Raw genomic sequence first — 5,171 nt, forward strand, 5'->3', positions numbered from 1 at the left:
ATGGGAGTGTTGGAGACAGTGCGATTGGCACAGGACAGAGCGGAGTTTAGGGCTGTTGTACATAGGGTCGCTATGAGTCGCAGGCGACTCGACGGCACACAACAACAAACAACAGCAATATTTTGATAAGACAGGACCTCCAATACCAGTTCCCAAAGAACTTTCCCGACTTAATTTCTGACACCCAAACTCAGCCATGTTTGCCAAAGCACATATCATATGTACTTGTATTTCTGGTTAGTATGACCTTTCTCTTCACATAGAATACCCCACTTCTGTGTCAGAGGTTGTGAGGATGGCACAAAAGGGGACGGGGTTCAGATCTGTTTTTTATAAGATTGCTATGTTTCGTACTTGCTCAATGGTACCTAAAAACAGCTCCTCATCGGTTTCAAATTCTCTCCTGTTTATCTTTAACATCTCAGATATTATGTTCTTTTGCAATTTCTTCTTGATGTTCCTGACTGAAAGTGACCTTTCTTTTCCCAGAGGGCTTAATCTCTTGTATGTACTTTTCCTGTCTCATGTCTTTGTTTTGACACATCTGTGTTATCCCTTCAGCCCGGTAAGCTCCTTGACAACAGGAATGTTATTTCTTGTACTTTTTCTTTCCTAAAAGAATTAACCCAGAAATTGTTCCTATGCATGTATTATACATCCATATATTTGATGAATTAATACACAAAGAATATAGTACTTCATGTATTTTGTGTGTGTAGTGCACAAAATTTGGAAAATATTTTAGCGAGAAATGTATGAAGTATATGCTTAAATGAAAGCTCAGATGCTTCCTAATTTGTAGTGGGTTTATCTGTATGTGCAGTGTTTCTAAAAATACAGGAGAACCTCAGGAAAAGTGCAGGCCATTTCCGAGACAACTTTGCTGTGTTCAGTTAATCTTAAATTCTACAGTGTAGCTGACTCCACCCAAGGACTGGAGAGTTAGATTAAAGGAAACAGGGTTGAGCACTCTTTCGTCTGTGTCAAATTTACTAAAATCAAATATCTTTTTATTGAAGCACCTTTCAAGTGTGAACTCTGGAGACGTCTAAGCACCCAGCATTCCATAGGAGAGACTCGCCTCTGTTGCAGCCACAGCTAACGCTGTAAATGATCCCGTGCCACTGTGTGCTCTGCTTGCTTTTAAAGCATTATTCTTAATAGATGCAAACTTTAAAGAAGCCGTTGTCTAGTCCAACAACAAACCCCTGAACTTGAGTTTTCTGAAATCGTTCTCTCTGACTTTGAAACAGTAATCTTTCAGCGTCTCTCCTTTCCACCTTCACAGCCTGGCATATTGGGGCACAGTCCTGTCTCCATCCAGGCACTGCTGTCAAGTGGATTCCCAGAGAAACCCTCCATCAGCTTTCTAAGGTTGTAAATCTCTGCCTTGTCTTTCTCAGTCTGAGTGGCTGGTGTATTTGAACTACCTGCCTTTTGTTTAGCAGCCTGACATGTTATGCTCCTTGAGCCAGTACTCAAACTCAAAAACTCGTTGTCGAGTCAGAACCGACTCATAGCTGGCCCTCCTTGTTTGGACTCGAATTGTGCATCTTTGGGCTGACAGTAAAACTCTTTACCACTAAGTGGCCTCCAATACAAATTAAAGCACATTTTAATAATATTTTAAAATGCCTATTCCAAGAGCATCTGGAATATGTATGACAGAAGGATAATCAATGATTTTGAAATGATTCTTTAGATCAATTGGTGTTGGAGAAGTTGACTGACTATCCATGGACAACCAAAAGGACAGACAAGTCTGTCTTGGAGGATGGACATCCAGGGAGCTCCTTGGAGGTAAGAAGAGTGAAACTGTGTCTCACATACGGTGGGTATGTTGTCAGAAGCCAGTCTTGGAAAAGACATCCTGCTGGATAAGGTAGAAGGTTAGACGAAGATAGGAAGACCCTCAACAAGATGAACTGACGTAATGACCAAAGCAACGGGCTCAGGCATAAGGAGGTTTTGAGGATGGTGCAGGAGAGGGCAAAGTTCAGATCTGTTCTTCACAGTGTTATAGTGAGTTATAGCTGACTCCTAACAACAACAACAATTCCCAAGCCGTAACTAATACAGGCGTTTAAGTTCCTGAAAGTTCCTGGGAGAAGCGTGTCTTTACAGTAGATCATCTTTTATGCTGTTTCCTGCTGTCATACACTCCTCCATATGACAACAGCTCCATAGTTTCTCTTTATAGAAGCTGCTGGAAGCATTCAAATCACCACCCAGACCTGTTGCTGTACAGTGTGGACCCATCCTCCACACCCACATGCTCTTGTTTGGCTTTTATATTTTATATTTTGTGATATTTCCTCAGCCCCTTAAGTTATTGGAGGCTTCTGTTTCTGTTGAATACATTTGCTGTGATTTTCTATTATAATGCAGATTGTTTAGGGAGAACTACCAATTTCTTTTTATGCAACATTCTAATTCCTAGGAAGCTCTGGTGGTGTAGTCCATAAGGAGCTGTGCTATCTCTCAAAGGTCATCTCTCTCGATCGGCTCAGGTCACTGCTGGGAATTTACACTAAAGAAATCATAACTGTCACCCAAGCAGATATATGCACACCCATGTTTATTGTGGCTTTGTTCGCAATAGTAAAGAGCTGGGAAAAACCCAAGTGCCCATCAACAAATGAATGGATAGAGAAGCTCTAGTATATTCATACAATGGAATACTGTGCAGCATTGAAAAAACAAGGAATCATGAAATATTACGCAAAATGGATGACCCTGGAGGACATTATGCTGAGTGAAATATCTCAGTCACAAAAGGACAAACATTGCATAAGGCCACTGTTGTAAAACGGGACTGACATCAGGGTTGAGGAAAGACAGAAAATGAGGGGAGGAATGATATCTATTGCATTGAAACAGATGAGGGAGAGAACTGTTTAAAAGGGATATATGAATAGTTATTCTTGTCATTACTGAAATCCAGAGTGAAGGCTGCATAGTGGAGTGGACTTGGGGAGGGGGAAGGGATTGCAAAACAATGAAAGAGTTTTTCTTTCTTTTCAAGGAGAAGAGTAAATTGGGGGGTAGGGAGAAAAGTGCAACAATGAATGACTAGAAACCCTAAGTCACTGTAAACGTTCATTAAAATTAATTTTAAAAATTAAAAAAAAATCCCACCTCCTGAATTATCTGCTCTGCATATAGATTGAAAAGTTATAGGAAAAGGATACATCCCTGCACACTCCTTTCTTGATTTTGAACCATGCAATTTTCCATTGCTCTGTACAAACAGCTTCCTAGTGTAGGTAGAGATTTTATATGAGCACAGTCAATTGTTCTGAGATTCCCATTCTTCTCAACATTAGCCATAATTTGTTGTGATCCACATAGTCAAATGCCTTTTCATAGTCAATAAAGCGTAAATAGACATTCTTCTGCTATTCTTTATTTTCAGGCAGGATCTATCTGATATCAGCAGTGATATCCTTAGAGCCACAACTTCTTCTAAATCCTCCTTGAACTTCGATGGCAGTCCCCTATCTATGTCCTAAAAATATTTTTATATTTCTTTCTAATGACCTTCAGCAGCATTTTGCTGGCTTATGATATGAATGATATTGTTCAATAGTTTCCACACTCTGTTGGATCACCTTTCTTGGAATTGGGAGTAAATATGGACCTCTTCCAATTCATTGGCCAGACAATTGTCCTCCAAACTTTCTGGCATAGACTTGTGAGCACATCTAGGGTTGAACTGTTAATTGAAACAAGCAAATTGGTATCCCATTGGTTCCTGGGGCCCTCCCTTCACCCTGGAGCTTCGTATTAAACTTGTTTTATTCAGGTTTGATTTTAACAAATGTGTCGGGGGTGGGGGGGGGTGCAGGAAAGGGTGAAACCATGAGGGAAGGGCCCTTCCAGATGTCTGAGGAGGAGGACAGGTCCCCTCCCCTGCCCTCCTCCTCTTCCCTCTCCATCTTAAGGGGCTTAGGGAGAGATATAGGGAGGGGAGGGGCTGGTCCCCACCCTGTGGGGGTGGTTCAGGCGGGAGAGGGCTACAGAGGAGAGGACCAAACCAGGGATAAATGGGGAAGGGCCAAGGACCATTTCCAGAATCCACAGTGTTCTGATTCCACAGGCAGCACCCTCGCCATCTCACCCCAACAGGGCTGGAGTGTGAGGGGAGAAGAGAAGGGCAGCTTCACCAATGCCACTGCTTGTTTCTGGCCAAGAGCAGGTGAAGGGCAGGGGTCCCCAACAGGGCTGGAGTGTGAGGGGAGAAGAGAAGGGCAGCTTCACCAATGCCACTGCTTGTTTCTGGCCAAGAGCAGGTGAAGGGCAGGGGTCCCCGACAGACTAGGGGTACAAACCAGAATAAAATCTTAAATAAATCGTGTAGGAGGAATCAGGTCAGAGACAGGCTGGAGGAGGCCTCTGCAGGCTCCAGGACCACTGCTGCCACCTCCCACGAAAGGAGTTAGTTATTTTGCCATGACCTTGATTGTAACAGCAGCCGCCTGTCATAGGAGGTAACATTGTGATCAGGATCTCATCTCCACGTTATACTCCTGCTCAATCTCCTTACCAAAGCCTCTCTCAGGCAGATGAAGGTCCTCTCGCATCTCCTCACCTGGAGCAGTGATAGGTACCCATCCTGGATGCCGATCATCCGAAAGTTATTCCTTTTGATGTTGGGAACATCCATATTATGACTAGAGGGGCAGATATCTTCATATTTCTTCCCAGTAAAGATGTCAATACCAACCAGGTGGACCTCGTCATTGGTCATGCTTACCAGTCTTGGAAGCAAACATCTCAATGATCTTACATGGCTGGCCTCTGAGCGCCACAAAACCATTCTTACATAATGCTGAGCACTGCATTGGGAAGGTGGCAGAGGCCCCTGCTGCTCCTGTCTTGAAGTCCAAATCATCTGCCATTTTAAGAGGCTTCGATTCCTCGTGTGAATGCACTGACTCGACCCCATCCACTCACTGCAAGTCCAACCGCTGCCTCTGAGCCCGCTGCTGCCTTCCTGGGGCCTTATTTTTTTGCCAATGTCTGCAGTGTAGCTTCCTGGCAGTGTAGCTTCCTCATGCAGTATTCAAAGTCTCCTTTGAGATCCATCCCAGTCTTTTTTTCTCATCTGTCTTTGTAATGACCTTTTGCTTTATTCATGGATAATATTCTTGATATCCTCCCACACCTCA

At 43.3% G+C, this 5,171-nt stretch overlaps 1 pseudogene; it reads right to left on the reverse strand.

Annotated features, from left to right (window-relative positions):
* Window positions 1-4,442: 4,442 nt before the first annotated feature.
* LOC102868522 lies at window positions 4,443-4,913 on the reverse strand (annotated as a pseudogene).
* Between the last annotated feature and the right edge of the window lie 258 nt (window positions 4,914-5,171).

Source organism: Elephantulus edwardii, unplaced genomic scaffold, assembly GCF_000299155.1.
Source record: "Elephantulus edwardii isolate Elephantulus edwardi_28Jun2011 unplaced genomic scaffold, EleEdw1.0 scaffold00420, whole genome shotgun sequence".
Lineage (NCBI taxonomy): Eukaryota > Metazoa > Chordata > Mammalia > Macroscelidea > Macroscelididae > Elephantulus > Elephantulus edwardii.